The sequence below is a fragment of the Melanerpes formicivorus genome, unplaced genomic scaffold, assembly GCF_026170545.1.
Source record: "Melanerpes formicivorus ecotype bairdi unplaced genomic scaffold, bMelFor1.0.p_v2 SCAF_3, whole genome shotgun sequence".
Taxonomy (NCBI): domain Eukaryota; kingdom Metazoa; phylum Chordata; class Aves; order Piciformes; family Picidae; genus Melanerpes; species Melanerpes formicivorus.
Window position 1 is genome coordinate 42,981,977 of NW_027142355.1, and position 17,755 is coordinate 42,999,731.

The window sequence follows — 17,755 nt, forward strand, 5'->3', positions numbered from 1 at the left end:
GTCTTTTATCAATACCACAGTTGATGTATTTTTCTTTCTGAGGCATTAGCTGGCATGAAAATATCAATTATTGTTTTCATATAAGTTCCCAGTCTGATGTGATTGTTCCATTTAGCACCTATTTCTTGGGCTGTTTCCTCAGTCTTGGACTAATTATTTTACAGAACTCTAAGCTGAATTTCCTTTACCATCTGCTGGTTTAATCAGCTTAATGATCCATGTCCTCTGGTAGTAGATTGCATTATTCTTCATTATTTGCTCTGCTTCTGACTTTACCATCTTTTGCTCTATAGACTGAGGACTTGGCTCCAGTTCTTGGTTACTGCTGAGGGCAGTGACAGCACAACTTTAAGCTGATGTTGGATAAGGTTACCTCCAGAGGCCTTAGTATCATCTCCGAGAACAACTCAGAGTAGCCTAAAAACTACCTAACATGAGTGGGCACTGCTGAGCCCCACAGCTCAGCAAAATGGTGGGGATAGATGTTTCTTAGCCATGCTCTAAATGGTGCCAGAGGAGGGAGGATAACACAAAATGCCCACTTTCTGCCTATATGCCACCTAAGATTTCTCCTGCCAAGGCTGACTTAATGGCACTTTTATACTGTCTTCAAGGTATAGAGCAGTTGAAGTGCTGGTAACGTCAAGCCCCCAAGCCCTTGTTTTTAAATACTTGTAATATTGTTGAGTGTATGAATCAGGGGCCTTAAAACTGACTCAGAGCTACTCCAGCTGTAACACCTGTGAAGCAGTAAATAATTGTCCAGGAACAGAATGTCACTTCCCCCCCTGCCTGTCCCTGTACCCATGTGTGTGTCCCCCCCGCCTTTATTTTTTCTCTTTTTCCCTGTTTTAAAAGCATGCAGCTATACATTAAACAGAAATAGGCTGGAGCTTCAGCAACAACTGTTATTTAAGCTCAGATCTATGGTCTAACACAGCTCCTCATCACTACTGCTTCTGCAGAGGCAGTTCCAGTGAACCCCACTGACTGTCAGACTCCTGCCTAAGTTAGAAAACCTAACAAATAGGAAACCCCACTTTTTTTCTTACAAGCTCAATGCTTCTCTGCTCAGAGATACAAGTCACTGAAAGTTTTCACAACAGGACTTCAGAATGAAAGGCTAGAGCATGAAAGTTTCTGGGGGGGTTGTTGTTTGTCATGGGAATTAGTTTTTTCAGAGTGGTGCCTGGATTTCCATGTATCTTCATACAGAGATACTAGCTTTGGTTTCTTCTGCAGCAATGAACATTAAGTGGTCTATATTTGGTTTCCTACAAACAGGTTGTAAAATACCCTAGGGTATCAGAAACATGGGCGGCAAACACTACTCAGACACTACTTGGGAGACGCTTCTGAGATGGCAGCAGGAGGTGAAACCATCTTTTTTTAGGTGATGTTAAATATCCCACTACACCCATCTGTAGGCAGCCAAACTGAGCTGTGAATATAGCTTCCATCTAGGTACCAAAGCCTTCCCTGACATTATGAGCAAATACTTTGCAGAGACTACAAAATCCCCTAAAAATGGTGAACAGTGCCTAAGAAGGACAAAACAGTGGGAAGGAGGTGTTCTGAACAGCAAATTGGTCATCTCTACAATGAATATGTCAGATATTATTCTGGCAAAAAGCCAGTGAAGCTTTGTATACTGACAGCCTATCCAGGGCATTGCACAGGTAATACTTTTGTATCAGCTGTGATTTATATGTTGTTTTAAAATGAAGAAAAAGATATCCACTGCACATCCAACTGCCTGGGGGTGGTTGGGGTGGTGGTAAAGCACAGAAAATAAATCAGTGTTGCATAGAGGCTCTGCAGAGAGAACACATCCTGGTCTCAGACCAGCCTGACAACATTTGCATTCTCTCAGTAAAGAAGAGCTAATCAAAGCTGTGACATGGTTAAGTTCCCCTAAATTAGAAGATAAGGAGGAAGGGGAACTGAAGTCCCCAGGAAATTATTTGATACTTCCTTTGCACTCAGGAGGCAACCTGACAACTGTCACTGTCACAGGGGGGACAGAAATGCAAGAAAGATGATGATTCCTTAACATAACACTGAAGGAGCAGAGCTCTGCTGATTTATTTCCTTGGCTTCCGTGCCCCAGAGAAATCTCACAATGACAAGTACACTGGAAGTTGCTTTTATTGTGTGTTGTTTTCCTTCCACAACTTGATTTGTAATCAGGAATTTAACCTTCACTTTTCCACATAGCTTGTTTCATAAATAACTTCCTGAGCCTCTGAAGATGAGGTGAGTCAGGCAAATCTGTAGCACATGCACAGCTCCAGAGGCCATGAATTCAGGGGACGTGTGGCTTGCAGGCACCCACTGAAGGGAAGCAGGTCTGGAAATTCAGAAAATGGGATATTTTGCTCTCAGCATGCAAAGTTTGGGTTTGGGGTTTGTAGCAGCATGTGCCACAACAAGGAGAGAACTGCTGCCATTAGGTGTTACCAGCAAGGAGTATGAGGGAGAAACATAGCACCATGGTCCTGCAGATTATTTGACACAAATAAATATAACAATATTATTAAAATGTTCTATCCCATGTAAGTGTGCGTTGAAAATAAAAATGCATCCTTTGGGCAATAGTATGTGAACCTCAAGCCATTATAAACCCAGGTGGGAGCTTCCTGATCTGCACAGTTCAGGCCAGAAGATCTCCTTAATGAACAGCATCTGAGAAAACATTTGTCTAGGAAGACTTCTGTTTGTTATCTGCAGGGTTTGTCACATGCAGCAATCATACAGCTCTCAAATTCTGCCACTGCTTTTTAGAGTCTGTTTGTATCTGCAGTTTATCTGACTTCAACTTCTAGCCAGTGAATCTGCATTCATGCAACGGTGTAAGAAGACGTCTCTTACCAAGTTTGTCTTGAGAATTGAGCAAGTCCTGCTAATCAGGCAGGTTTGGGATACAGGGTCCTTCAGGTTAAAGCATATTTTCTCTTTTCACTGCTGTTCTGACCTCTATGTGAACCATTTGTAATCAAGAGAAGTGTGGCCAGCAGGGCAAGGGAGGTGATTCTCCCCCTCTGCTCAGCTCTGGTGAGACCCCACCTGGAGTACTGCCTCCAGTTCTGGAGCCCCTATTGCAAGAGGGATCTGGAGGTGCTGGAAGGTGTCCAGAGAAGGGCCACGAGGATGAGCAGAGGGCTGGAGCACCTCTCCTGTGAGGACAGACTGAAGGAGTTGGGGCTGTTCAGTCTGGAGAAGAGAAGGCTCCCAGGTGACCTCATTGTGGCCTTCCAGTATCTGAAGGGGGCTACAGGAAGGCTGGGGAGGGACTGCTCAGGATCTCAGGGAGTGATAGGACTAGGTGGAATGGAATGAAGCTGGAGGTGGGGAGATTCAGGCTGGAGGTGAGGAGGAAGTTCTTCCCCATGAGAGTGGTGAAGCCCTGGAATGGGTTGTCCAGGGAGGTGGTTGGGGCACCATCCCTGGAGGTGTTTAAGCCCAGGCTGGCTGAGGCTCTGGCCAGGCTGATCTAGTGTGGGGTGTCCCTGCCCATGGCAGGGGGGTTGGAACTAGATGATCCTTGTGGTTCCTTCCAACCCTGACTGATACTATGATAACTAATACCGTTCATTAACTGGGCTACTGGCATTACCCACAGCAGCTGCATGACTGCCACTTGGTTTTCTTCTGCATGTGCATCCTAAGATCACTGAAATGTTTTTCATCATTTGTATGTGATGTAGATAACTTAAAACTGTAAAAATAAATGTCACGCAGTACTTAATTTCTTTATGTACTAAGTAATATTGTTCAAATTGCACCAATAATCCTTCTTCAAAAGTAAATCTACAAGAGTCAATTCTTTTCACTGTTTTCAGTTGTGTGTTGAAGCTTGGCCCAGCAACCGTAAGAAACTGTTTTCTGGACTTAATGCTTTGTCTGTCTCAAGAACATCTAAGCACTGCATTATTGTAATGTATAATTCTCTGAGTGGGACTCTCTCAAAGACAGTGGTCTCTGTAAAAACTGATCTCTGGAAGCGATCCTCTAGGAAAGTGGCTTTATGGGGAATTAGTCTTTCTCTTGGCATAATTCAGTCTTACAAATCTAATGTACTGACACTACTCTTCCATCTTTCATTCTTTAGTGCCTTCAAGCTTTTGGTTCAGTTTTACCTTGGAATGATATTTTACATATGTCTAAAAGGAAAACAAACAAACAAAAAGAGCTTCTATTTTGTATTTGTCAGGACGGGTATGAAATTTTATGGCCCCTGTGGGAGGAAGATACCACTCATTTCATTGTTATCTCTGGTGTTAAAGTATATGACAAGAGTAAGTAAGGAGTCAAATGATCATATCACAGAATCACAGAAGGGTCTGGTTTGGAAGGGACCTCCAAAGGTCATAGAAACATAGAGTGGCATAGATTAGAAGAGACCTTAGACATCATTCACTTCAACATCCATGCCATGGACAGGGATGTCCCACAACTAGACTCAGCTGCTCAAGGCAAACCTTATCCAACCTGGCCTAGAACATCCCCAGGGAAAAGGCATCCACCTGGGCAACCTCTTCTGGAGTCTCACCACCCTTGTACTGAAGAATTTCTTCCTAACTTGTTTCCAGTGCCAGGAGGAAAGTTCCCCAGGAGAAAGATCACTTCCTAACTAATTAACATAGAACCAGCTGTTTTCTGTGATTCTGTGACTTCACAGTTCCTGATGCATCTGACATCCCTGGGAATGGACTGAAGGAGATGAAAATCCAAGTGAGCTCTGTACAAAAGAGGTTGTCTACAAATAATCAGAAGTGATTTGTAGTGAGGTCTTTCATTCCATCTGTCTGCTTTGTAGAAGAGTGGGGATTTAATTGTACTTGCTGCAAAGCTTTCCCAGCATCCTTGAGATTATTGAGCACATACTTAAAGCAGCAAACTCTGAAAACTTCTAATGTTATTTTTTCTTTATAGATCTTGGAGAGATGGAAACACTGTTTGGAACTGATTTGCCATTCTTTAATCATGCTAAATGGATGGCCAGGAAATTGCAGGTCAGTCAATGACACAGTGATTCCTAGCAAAAGAATGGGAAATGAGTGAGATTTCCATATAGCATTTAACCTCCTGTTGTGTGATGTTTTGATTTAAAAGTTAACACTATTGCAACATCAATATTGCAAGTACTGAGTGGATTAAAAAGTAACTGATATGTTTTATGGGTTATTTCTTGAAAAGAATGGAAGTTGTCGTCTTTGGAAAGCTCTGCAGTGATGAGGGCCTGGCCCAGCAGTGGGTGAGGGGTTTTGTTGTTGTTGTTTTTTGTTTGTTTGCTTTTCCCCTTTGCTTGTTTGTTTTTAATAAAATAGGAACTGATACAGACTAATAAAGTTTGTAAAAATTCATAGACAGCAGAATAATGGATGATAAGGACTTACACCATGTGATTCTGGAGCTCTCTGTAAATTGGACACACACGGCAGGGATAGAGATGGGGTTTTACATGACTTGTTTTAACAGAGTGAGACAAAGATTAACACAGCTGTAAACATAAATTGCAGTTCTGCCTGTGAAGACTGGGGCATTGCATCAAGATAAGAAGGACTGAAAATACTCATGGGTCACAATAGCTTAATCAGCTGGACAAAAGCACTGATGATAAGACTGCTGCCACAGGGCTGGACTGAGAAGCAAGAACCTTTTAGCTTCACCAAAATGAAGCCCTTTGCCTCGGCAGGTGCAGGAGTATCCACCACGTTACCAAACAGCTGAGTGGTACCCGGCCAGATGCTTCACTTTTTCTGTCATTCATTCTGTATTTCCTAGTTAATGATGCTGTGGGTCTGCCTGGACGTTTCTTCCATCTTGGAAGGCAAATGGTTATTGATAAATTGGCAAAGATTCAGAAATGAGATGGGTAAGTAATCCAAAACCCAGGAAGTGCACATTACAATGATTAAGCATCTCTGGCAGCTTGGCTCTTTCAAAGAGTAGGAAGAACCTTGGTCAAGGTCATTATGTGGGAAAAAGATATCACCTGATACATTAGAATTCTGTCATCTGTGAGACAAAGGTACAACAAATCTAATAGCTGGAAGCTGGATCTAGACAAATAATTACTATGATATGACGTTCTAAACCTTGTTTGGCATCTTGTCATAGGCAGTCACAAGACACTATTTTGCACAAATAAATCTGCAAAGCAGACCTAATATTCCAGTGTAGCATCTCAATTTCCAGACCCACACTGAACTTCTGACAAATTGCTGTCCTTAGCACTGGGGCTCCCAGGCTGGGCACAGCAAGGGACACTACAAAGGAAACAACCACTTTTTGCTCAGAATTGTTTTCAACTATAAGCTGCAATGTTCGAAACAGCCAAAGCTTCCCTCTGCAGGCATGCCAGACCTTTACATCTGCTTGGCCAGGATATTTCCCATGGCAGTGGCAGGGACAGAGTTGCTGTGGGCTGAGAGCAATCACCAGCTCTGGCCTCTGCCGCTGTAGGCTTGCTTCTGCAGAGAGACATCCTGCATGACTCTGCGCTAAAACCCTCCCTGCCACAGCGGGGAAGAGCTGCATGATGCTGCTGGCCTTCCACCACTTCTTCAATCTTCTCCAGTCCTAGGGGCTGGCAAGGACCAAACCAGTGTGGTAAAGTGAGGGCTCCAGCCCATTGTGACTTCTGCAGGAAGTTCACAAAACCAAGTGTGATTTGTAGTTTGACAGAGAGCTCCCAAACTGTGAGTTTTCCTAACTACATACTCCAAAGACAAGTTTTTGGGGCAGAAGCAAGGCATTCTGGGTGGATTGTTACACCCTGTGCTTTGCAAATTAATTTATTTATATTCATTTCTCAAAAAGACACATCCTGAATAAAAAATCAATTCACATATTGAAAAATTAATTTTGAATAATAGAATCAGGGAAAAACCAAACCCAAAAAAATGATGTGAAGCCAATGTACCCAGCTTTAGAATAGAGTAGAGTAGAACAGAACAGAATTAACCAGGTTGGAAAAGACCTTTGAGATCATCAAGTCCAACCTATCATCCAACACCATCTGATCAACTAAACCATGCAACCAGGTGCCTCATCCAGTCTCTTCTTAAACACCTCCAGTGATGGTGACTCCACCACCTCCCTGGGCAGCACATTCCAGTGGCCAATCTCTCTTTCTGGGAAAAACTACTTCTTACTATCCAGCCTAAACCTCCCCTGCCACAGCTTGAGACTGTGTCCTCATGTTCTGATGCTGGCTGCCTGGGAGAAGAGTCCAACCCCCACCTGGGTACAATCTGCCTTCACCAACAAAACCACCAGAAGTGCTCTGTTTCAGTATTTTCAAAATGAAATGGTCTTGAGTTTGTTATCTGCTACTGCTTCATTCTAAACCTGAGCTATGTTTAGTGTTAACAAATGGTATACATATGTGAAAAGCAAGTAATGTATCTGATTGGATATTAGTTTTAACTATTTTTTTTTTCCCATTTTGGCTACCAGAAAAATAACAACAACAAAAATCAATTATTCTCACAACTCTGTCCACTATAAATAAATGCCTCTCTTTCAAGACACCACTCTCCAGAGTTTTATCCTCTTTTATGGAGACTCTTATTTTTGCCAGATATAGTAACTTGTGGTTTTCCCCAGATGATATTTTCTGACATTTTCATTCACATAAATTTTGTTTATTTTTCTCTACTGTTAGTGGTGATTATAATTTGTTAGCCTCTACTGTAAGTTTCATTAACATGATGTTTATTGCCTTCTTGAGATACTGAAGCTATTAATTAAAATAGTATCTAACAAGGATGCACTGGGTATGAAAGTAAATATTGCTCCAGTGTGCTTAAATGTTGGGTTTGATTATTTTCATTGTCTTTCAGAAGGTTTTCAGTACACATTATAATGAGCCCATCCAAGTCACTTAGAACATTTTGGGCAAGATAGTCCAAAATTACATAGGCAATATCACATTCTTCAACCAAAATCAGAACGCCTTTCCTTCCTATTGCCATCTAATTGGCAAGAAGTATGTTGGATAAAACATACACAGCGCAAACTCCTGTTGTTTACTGCTCATTGCTTTCATTAGCCTCTCCATTTTAGGGGCCATCTGTATCTGTTTTCCCCGTGGTTGTACACACACTTATTGTATGCAAAGCCTGTAATATTGCCAGTTTCCCACTGTGAAAGTCCTGAAGCTCCACCCAACAGCTGTTTACCTCAGCACCACCATTAAGAAAAGAAATTAGTTTAGAGACAATTTTGGGGCAAAGATCGTTTCAGCAGTAGATGCGAAGTAAACATTTATTCAAATGCAGCTTGGGGATAGAACAGAAGCCTGCTAGCATCAGAAGACAGACCAGGAGTCTACAGAAAGTGTTATTTTGATTCTCAATGGAAAGGGAAAATTTATAACACTTACAACAGAGGACATGAGAAGTAAAATTTGGTTGGGGTTGTTTGTTGGTTCTTTTCCCTTTATCATGGATGTTAAATTTGATTCATGTGGGTTTAGCACTACAAAGAAGTAAAACTCCAGATGTGAAATAGGAATAGCTTAAAGACTTCTTAGATGGGTTTACAGATCAGAGGAGCCTATGGAAATTACTGAGGAAATTGTAAATCTTACAGGCAAGAGGCTGAGGCAATATCATGGTACACAGGGGGGACAAGAAGCTTTAGAACATTAGAAAGATTATAAAAAGACAAATACAGTGTCTGTGTTTAGAAAACGATGAGGGAAGAGCAAGAACATGGAGAAGAGAACTGAAGGAGTTACACTTTGGTCTGCCAAGCAGTAATTCCTAAAATAATATGGAAATAAAAAAATTTACTTTTGTTATGGATACATGGAAGATAACCCAGCAGTGAGTAACCCCTCACACAGACTTATCAAGGGACAATCTTGTAAAAGTTAATGTATTCTGTCCTATTACAGGATAGCATGCCTTGCAGATAAAACCAGAGATATGTCTCCTATATCTTGCCTCTTTTAAGGCTTTTCACGCCCTTTCATAGCCAGATGAGAAAAGGTGACTTAGGTGAAGTTCCTGGATGATGAATGCATAGGTGAGTGGTAAGGAACACTTTAAAAGAGTAGTTTCTTGTAGCTTACTGATATATTGAATGTGTGTATCTTTAGCACTTCCATGAGAGTCTGCCTTGGGTTTGGTGTTACTCAATACTGTTATTAATGGCTTGAGCAATGAAATGGGTTATATGCTTATTAAGTCACTAGATTATATTAACCTAAGTGAGCTGCAAGCACTCTGGAGACTTAAGCAGTTAAATACCTAAGCATGATGCTGTGCCCAGGTTAGCATAACTTGCTTGTTATCAGGGCTAATTAATCACATTAGCATCTTGCTAATGTGACCAGACTGGTTGTGTAGCTGTGATATCCCTGAATGACAAGGTAATATGCCACAGAGACACTCTGATAGAGAAAAATTTCATCCTTTCTCCACAGTCTATTTCAGGTCAAGATGATGATTTTACTGGCAAGTCACTGAGGTACATTTAAACATTTTACTGTAAAACCTCCTGGAAACTTAGTTTTGTGATGTTGTATAATGCCAGGGTGAATGCTCACTTTATGCTGGAATATCATTTTGTGCAGCATCAAAACCACTCCCTGCAGCTCTCAGGATTTCCTTACAGATTCCTCTATCCAATTATTGATCCGGCCCTATGTATTAGGAAGGCCTGCATGGTTCCCAATGCCTACAGTTAGGACAGTGGCAATTTCCCTGCTTTTCCTGAAAATATGTTAGTTTTCAGGAGGACTAGGATTCTAGCAGATCAATTCCAGAGGAGTTAATATCACCTGCTTTTGTTTCCCTGTTGTATAGTTCCAAAATTAGAAACAAGAAGAAACACTATGCAGCATCCTAATTGGCTTGTCACTAGGGTAAAGGAATTGGCCAGCTTCTGACTTACTGGGGATCAGAAGGTCCTTCTCCTGCTACATCCTCACTGATTTGTTGTTTAACCCCTCAAGAAGAAATATTTGGAAATAAATGTAACATGGATTTGACTGGATTAGAATGCTAATCTTTTTTAAAGCATCATTCAGTGTGCAGATAAAATATTCTTAACCATTCTCTGCTGTGAAAAAAAATTACCTGAAGACATTGAAATCAGGTGTTGACTGCAGCAATTTTACCTCCCTACGGGCAGAGAAGGGATCTTAGCACTGGCAGGTACAATTTTTGAAAGCCTCATCAAATGTTATGTTCAGCATCATATATATAGAGATAAATATATACATATATATATATATATATATTAATAGTAGATGCCCAGTGATAGGACAAGGGCAATGGGCATAAACTAGAACACAGGAAGTGTTCACCTAAGCATAAGGAAAGCTTCTTGCCTGGGAGGGTGCCAAAACACTGGACCAGGCTGACCAGAGAGGTTGTGAAGTCTCTGTCTCCGGAGAGATTTCAAACCTGCCTGGGCATTGTGATCCTGGACAAGCTGCTTTGGGTGACCCTGCTTTAGCAGTGGGGCTGGACTATGTATCTCCAGATTCTGTGGGATTCTGTGGTGTAGTCCTTATCCAAATGGCTGAATGTTGATGGCAGTAAAGTTGCAGCCATCTACATGCTTGGGGGCCTGGAAAGGAAACTTTGTTGGCAGAAGAGTTTGTGTACTTATCTTAAATTTAGGCAGGCCTAGAGAAATTCAAGTCCTTCTTCATGTGAATTCCAGTCTAGGAACCACATCTCAACTAAGCTTTATTACATGAAAAGCATGTCTAGACACCAGCTAGAACTGTGCAGCTGTCTTTGAAGCTGTACAGCACATAGCCTGCAGCCTGTGCGTTTTGTAGTGAATCTACTGAGCCTCTGGCAAACAGCTGCTACAGTGAGAGAGGAGAAATTTCCATCACTTCAGGAGGAGCCTCTGATGGTGTCTCTGAACAGTACCACACAACAAGCCACCTGAAAGCTCCATTTTGGGTTAACAAGCAGCATCGACAGGCTAAGTTAGTGCTGCACTGTGTGGTTACTGTTGGGAAAGAGAGAACCTGCTCAGAGAGGCCTTAGATGCTGCCACGCAGAATGCCCTAGTCATTGTTAAGATAATTTAGCAGACCCCCAGAGGAAGCATTTCTTGGTGGGCAGGGATTGGAAAGCTTCCCAAGTGGCCCCTAAAGTGTTTTATTTTAGTCAGTGTGTTTCAGAGCTATTCTGCAACACCTCCAAGTTAGAGAGGCTGAGGGAAGGAAGCTAAAGAAAATCTTTGCTGAGTTGTAGGTCAGAGTGCACGAAGATTTCTTCTTCATGGTGGATCTCAGTAACTATATTCCCACTTACTTCATCATGCTATTTATAATCCCACCTGCTTTCTCCCAGCCACTGGTCATTCCACCTTTCTGCAGCCAAACCTAGCTTGGATTATGAAGTCTAATCTGCTGACACTGGGAACCCTACTACTTAGACCCATTTCCATGGTTTTCTTTCTTTTAAAAACTGGTGGGACCTTTCAATCTTTGCTTCCACAGGCAATCCAGGTTCTTATCTTCCTCTTCATTGTTTCCCCTTCACTGCAGCCATTGCTTTGTGACTGGTCACCACTCTCTCACCAGATGCCTCTCTGCCTACTGAAGTGGACTTCTGTCACTTGCAGACAACTACCTTGTTTCAAGGTAGACTTGGGGATATGTGACTCTTCCCTGATGACAGTGCCCCATTCCCCAGTTCATTGGAATATCTAGTCTTGCAGGCTCTTTCTGTTGTGGTTTCAGCGTAGCCATCCTGTGCTTCCCATCACTGCCCTGCTTTATGGGTGCCCCACAGAACCCCCACTCTGCTACCACCAAAAGCATGACTAAGTTCAAAAGATGTGAGGTGAATTTTCCAAGTTACTCACTCTCTGATTTTTAAGTAGGCCTGAACTGGATCATTGCTAGCTGAAACAGTGACAGCACCAGCAGTTTCACTGACACTGATATTAGTAATTCTAGCCATCCCTTTGTGGTGCTTCTTCCACAGTTGTAAACACAGAGACAGAAAGAAATGCCATTTCCCATTCCCTAGGATGGAACATTTCAGCAGTGCAGCTGGGCCCTGCGAGGAAAGAGAGCCAAACTGTACAGAGCCCATAATAAAAAAGACATAATGTAGAAGTTAATGTTTTCTGATAGACAGCAAGAGCTCATTGGTGACGAGGCTGTGGGTTGCCATGACAACAGGGCTGCACACCAGGACTGCCTGGGCTCCCAGCGCTCCTTCCACTGCCCTGGACTCAGGCTTAAATGGAATCACTCTACTGCTCTGGGTAAATACAGCAGCTGCTGTTTGCAGCTAGCTCCACACAACATAGCACAAAGGAGAAATTGCTCTGGACTGACACGCATTTTAAGGTACTACTTACCAGCACTGATATCCCATTAAGCTGTAATCAAGCCCAAAACATGCTTAGGTTATTTTGCTAGTCAGTGAAATGGCACAAAAACTCCTGACTGGCCTTCAGCATTGTCCCAGCTTCAGCTCACATTGAGCACAGTAAAGTGGGGAACGAAGTGGAGTCTTTCTGCTTTTTCAGCTTCTGCTTTGGATGCTCCACATATCCTTGGAGAGAAACTGGAGCAGGCTCAAGATCACTATGACTTGCCTTCCTCTTCTTCCAGCTTCAGGATACTGGCAGATCCAAATTAGATGATATATTCATATCAGTTGTGTTTAAAGGTATTAGTAGTTAATGTAGCTCTTTAAGCAGACTGAAATTACCAGTTGTTGGTAGGCAGTGGGTGAAGATGATAGACAGTGTGTGATACCACAGAAACCTCAAAGTGCCAGAGAGATGGAGCAGTTCATGTACCCTTACATACAGCTACAGATAGGTTTAGCTGCCAGGTAGCTCTTCCTATCAGTGAAGTGCAGAGGGGAAAAAAAAGGAGAAAAAAAAAAAGCCTCTAAGGCAGAACTGAATTTTAAGAGGGTTGGGGGGTGGGGAATGGCTTGGAGTGGTGGGCAAGGGACAGTAGTGTGCCTAAAGAAGGGCATCCTCCTCCTGGGGAAGTTTGCATGTGTCTGGGTGGGTATGTTCTCATGCACTCAGCAGCTTTTCCTAGTTCCCTCAACTGTCACCCTAGCAAACTGATCATAGTCAGACATCTTTCCTGCTATTTATTAACGAACACCTAACTTCCCACTACTCCATTTCCTCTTCACAGGCTGCTTCTTTTCTCTTTTTTTCCTGTGTAAGCCTGCTTCCCCAACTGTGCATTCATTCCTTCTCCCCACTGCAATTCCCTTAGCTTCACACCACACGAGTATCAATGAATTCCCAGGTGTGCATTTCTTGCCAGACATCATCCACAGCCCAGCAACTGCATTCATCAGTTGTTCCTACCCACCCTATCCAAGGGTTTCCCCAGCACAACATTCAACCCTTCCCCATGGCACTCCAAACTAAATGCTTGAGCGGTTCTCCATCACAGCTCCACCACTGCAAATAATTTACTAGTTCCAAAGAGAAATGCTGTGATTAAAAACATTAACCAAAGCATAAGCTTTACTGCACTTGCAGCCCAGAAAGCCAACCAGATCCTGGGCTGCATCAGGAGAATGTGGCCAGCAGGGCAAGGGAGGGGATTCTCCCCCTCTGCTCAGCTCTGGTGAGACCCCACCTGGAGTACTGCCTCCAGTTCTGGAGCCCCTATTGCAAGAGGGATCTGGAGGTGCTGGAAGGTGTCCAGAGAAGGGCCAGGAGGATGATCAGAGGGCTGGAGCACCTCTCCTGTGAGGACAGACTGAAGGAGTTGGGGCTGTTCAGTCTGGAGAAGAGAAGGCTCCCAGGTGACCTCATTGTGGCCTTCAGTATCTGAAGGGGGCTACAGGAAGGCTGGGGAGGGACTGCTCAGGATCTCAGGTAGTGATAGGACTAGGGGGAATGGAATGAAGCTGGAGGTGGGGAGATTCAGGCTGGAGGTGAGGAGGAAGTTCTTCCCCATGAGAGTGGTGAAGCCCTGGAATGGGTTGTCCAGGGAGGTGGTTGGGGCACCATCCCTGGAAGTGTTTAAGCCCAGGCTGGCTGAGGCTCTGGCCAGGCTGATCTAGTGTGGGGTGTCCCTGCCCATGGCAGGGGGGTTGGAACTAGATGATCCTTGTGGTTCCTTCCAACCCTGACTGATACTATGATACTACTTTGTGGTTTGTGTACTGATCTGTATGTACAAGAAAACAAGCGCATTTCTGGTCAGGTGAAATGATCAACAGTATGGTCCAGGCCAATTTGGGGCACAAAATATACTTTTAAAGATTATATAAATTATCTTCAAATTTGCTTGAAGACACATGCACACAAACAAAATGTTTAAAACTCTAATATTATGTCTGTAAAATCTAGCACTGAAGAGGATGTACCAAACAAAGAGCTGTCCATGCCACTGTGAGAGACTAAAAGTTGGCTCTCCTGGTGTGACTCTAATAAAGATAAAATCACTTGCTGCTTGCCCAGACAATAGCTGATGTGTGTGGGGCAGAGCCACTGGAAGGAAGGTGCAAAGATCACTTAGGAATCCTGTCTCCCAATCTTGGACACATAGCTAAGGACTAAAATCTGTATAAAAGACTTGAGCAACTACTGGCTTGTGAGAAGAAAAACAGAGATGAAGGAAAACACAGAAGAAAGACCATGCCACTGAGAAGGAAAAGCCCAGGACAAGGCTGCTCCAGAGAAAAGAGGCAATGGAGCCTGGAACAAGCAGACTGAACCCTCTCTCCATGTCCTAAGTTCCACTTGCTGCAACTCATGGAGCTGAAGAGGCTGCCCAGAGGACCACATCTTTCCTGCAGCCAAAGCCTCAGCACCCTTTCTCTACAGACCCAACATCTCCTGCAGCACCTTTCTTCCACAGACTCAAACTGTCTTGTGTCCTGGGGGGGTGAGGGGTGTGGTAATATAATTCCTTTCCTCTTCTCTCTCTCTCTTTTCTCTCTCTCCCCTTCTGATCCATCCACTTTATTTATGTAATCAATAGTCTAGCTGTTGCTATTTTGGCCTGGTTTGTGCCTCTCACTTCACAACACGGGAGCATTCAAGAGAACTGAGTCTCTTTCCCCCTCCAGACCAAGACAGCCACTTGACTGACATCCCCTTTGTTCTGTGTTGCATGCTCATATGCTAATTGGTAAACAAGATCCTGCCTTATCAGGTGCATGAGGCAGCACCATCTGTCCAGAAAGATCAGGATGATGAAAATCCTGTTTCACCTGTTGAAGAAGCTTTTGGTGAAAATCCTGGCTTAAGACTCAGCCTTTTTTAGATGAGACTAGATGGCAGCCACAGGTCTGGCATCCAGTTAATTCTCAGGAGAAAAATAGTGGAGGTACAACAGGGTTGTTGGAGAGAAAGGATAATCTTTTGAGGATTAAAATGATGAAAGCTGTCCTGAAGAGCTGAAGACTATCCCTGCTTCTGCCACAGAATTATTCTGATGCCAGGCCAAGATGCTTAAAACTTTTTATAGATGAGCAGCAACTCAGTATGGCTCTTTCTGAGGCTTCATTTGCAGAACTACTGGAACTGAAATCCATGGCAGCTCTGCTTTGAGAAATGAGGTCCCAGCTCCTTTTAACTGTTTTGTGTAGAATACACCAACCTTTCCTCACAGAGAGGTGGTCTTTTCTAATACCATGAAGCACACACATAAGAACCATCAAAATGTCTCCTGAGCCTGTCTTTGTGATACCCAAGAGTGGGAACACAGGATTCAAAGCTCTAGAGAGGGACACAGAGCGACTCAGATGCCCCCCAAAAGAGACATCTAGTACCACTTTCACATTTTCAGTGCACTGAGCTGTAGGACTAGTGGGTATCACTTAGAGTCTATATGAAATCTGTGCTTTTGGTGCCAGAGAGGACATCCAAACCAGCTGCTGCCTGGGGACAGGCAATTGTGTCTCCTTTCCCACACTTACACTCAATTTGCAGCAGAGCTCTAGTTCCTTTCCCTGCTTCTGGTCTTTCTCTTTCTTGCCCAGACTGGCTCCCACATTTCCCTGCCCCAGTCTTTCTTCCAATTTCAGTATTTTGGCCTCCTCAGTTCCTGGGGGCATTTCTTCCACAAAACACCTCATTTCTCCTCCCCTTGCTCTTTCCCTGGTATGTATCTTTTCCTCCTGTCATACGAATTCCAAATTTAATCTTTCTTGCATGCATACTCACAGGTCTACTCTTCCCAAATCTTCTGTTTGGTAGAGACCCCTTCCCCACTACCTCCGTTCTTTTTGATCTCTCAGAACTTCTTGCCCAGCTCTCCTAAATTATTGGTCTTGGGCATCTTCAGGCTCCCTCCTTGTCTTCTAGGTCTGCCTCATATTGTCTTCACTTCCACACTTGATAGCCCCTTAGAGAACTTAGTGGCATCCTGCACGGAGTCCTGGGCCCCAGCAAACCTCAGCCTAGGGAAAACTGAGAGGGGATCTTCTCAGTGCTTCCAAGTACCTAAAAAGGTAGGTGTCAAGATGATGGGGTGGGACTCTTCAGTGGTGTCCTGTGACAAGGGTCAACAGGCACAAACTAGAACACAGGAAGTTTCACCTAAAGATAAAGAAAAAACTCTTTACTTTGAGGGTGATAAAGCACTAGAATAGGCTGCCAGAGAGGTTGAGGAATCTCCTTCGCTGGAAACTTTCAAAACCTACCTGGATATGTTGCTGTGCAACCTGACCAAGGCAAATCTGCTTTAGCAGAGGGGCTGGGTTAGGTATGTCCAGAGGACCTTCCAACCCCTACCATACTGTTCTGTGAAAACAGGACCAAGCACTAAAAGGAGTGACCAAGGGAGAGAGCAAGTTCATTTCTCTGAAGGCAGCATACGAACAGTCTGGTCAAGTGGAGCAACTGCAGTAGGAGCACGGTGAGGGAATGGATCATAAGGAAGCCCAGCCAGCATCCACAGAGAATACTGGAGTAGTTATCAACCCAATTCCTACCTAACTGGGGGGCCCCTGGGCCTTTGTAATCCCTCCCTCCCCCCTTCACCATGGAAACTCACCCCTGATGACAGGAGAAGAATCCCTCTGCCCAGATGGGCAAAACTTTGGGCTTCTACCTTTCCTGGTGGGGATTAAAAAGGGGAGTGAGCAGGGAGGGCAAAGTGGTCACACCTGGGGTGGGAGGAGACTCAAACAGAACTCAGGTGCTCTGGGATTTGGGGGTAAAAAGGGGAAAATGGGCTGGATGGGAAAGAGGCAGTTTCAGGTGCACCTTGTCCTTTGTATTTCCTCTTGCTCAGTTCTTCATGAAGTTGATGTGGTTGCATTTAATAGGATCATAGACTCATAGAATGGTCTAGGTTCAAAGAGACCTCCAAAAGTCACCCAGTCAGTCAGTCACCAGGGACATCCTCCACTAGCTAGGTTGCCCAGGGCCCTCTTCAGCCTCACCTTGAATATCTCCAGGGATGGGGACTCAACCACCTCCCTGGGCAATCTACTCCAGTGTTCCAGCACTCTCCTGGGGCAGAACTCCTAGTCCAGCCAGCTGAATGTTCTGCATCCCATTTGGATGATCTCAGGGTTGTTAACTGATCCCAAGCACAGAATCTCAAATCAGCAGAGACTATATAGGACCCAGGTCAGAGTACCTGTACTACTGCTCTCTTCTGCAAATGCAGATGGCTTTGCTAATTTAGGGCTCAGTGTCACCTTGATGCAGCAGGAACTGTAGCTGTAGTTTGCATTCTTGGACCCATTTCCCTAAGAAAGGAAAGTGAGTGTTAGTATTTGGGAACTACACCACTCCTGCTACCTGTGTCTGCTCATGC